Below are 621 nucleotides of genomic sequence, written 5' to 3' on the forward strand. Positions count from 1 at the left end.
CAATAAGTTGCACTTGTTAGCAGCWCATGAGATAGCTTCTTCAAGGACTTGCATGAATGATTGAGGCATCTGGCTGTCACACAATACTGTCAATAGCCAGCGATGTAAGGATTTTTATGGTCATTTTAACATTAATGTGGTTTTAGAAAGAATACCCAAGTTTTCTTAAAAAATATAAAATATAGCTTGTGCTTACCAGAGTTCCAATACATGAGGAAGCTCTACAGAAAGCTTGTACCGAAAAATGTTCATCATTCCAAGCAATCGTTCTTCCTGCTTTATTCAGAAGCTCCTTAGTTTTTTGTTCGATAAACGAACCTAAATTTACTTGATTAGTTAGCGACCACAAGAACCGAGTTAATAACGCCGCACTCTCCTATATGAAGGCGGTTTTAACGGTTGTGAACAAAAGATGTACTCTTATTTCGAGAAGTGACAAAGCGCATCTCTTTTGGTAAATAATATCAAAAAATTGTAATTTTGAAACAATATTTCAACAAATCTCTGAAATAAGTTAAAATTTGTGTACCGAGAGAAAACACACTATTATAACGATGTCTAAAAAAGAGTATATAAATATTTTCTTATTACTACTTTTATACCTTAAGCTGTGAACTCTGT

The sequence above is a fragment of the Bactrocera latifrons genome, unplaced genomic scaffold, assembly GCF_001853355.1.
Source record: "Bactrocera latifrons isolate USDA-ARS-PBARC rearing strain unplaced genomic scaffold, ASM185335v1 scaffold_869, whole genome shotgun sequence".
Classification (NCBI taxonomy): Eukaryota; Metazoa; Arthropoda; class Insecta; order Diptera; family Tephritidae; genus Bactrocera; species Bactrocera latifrons.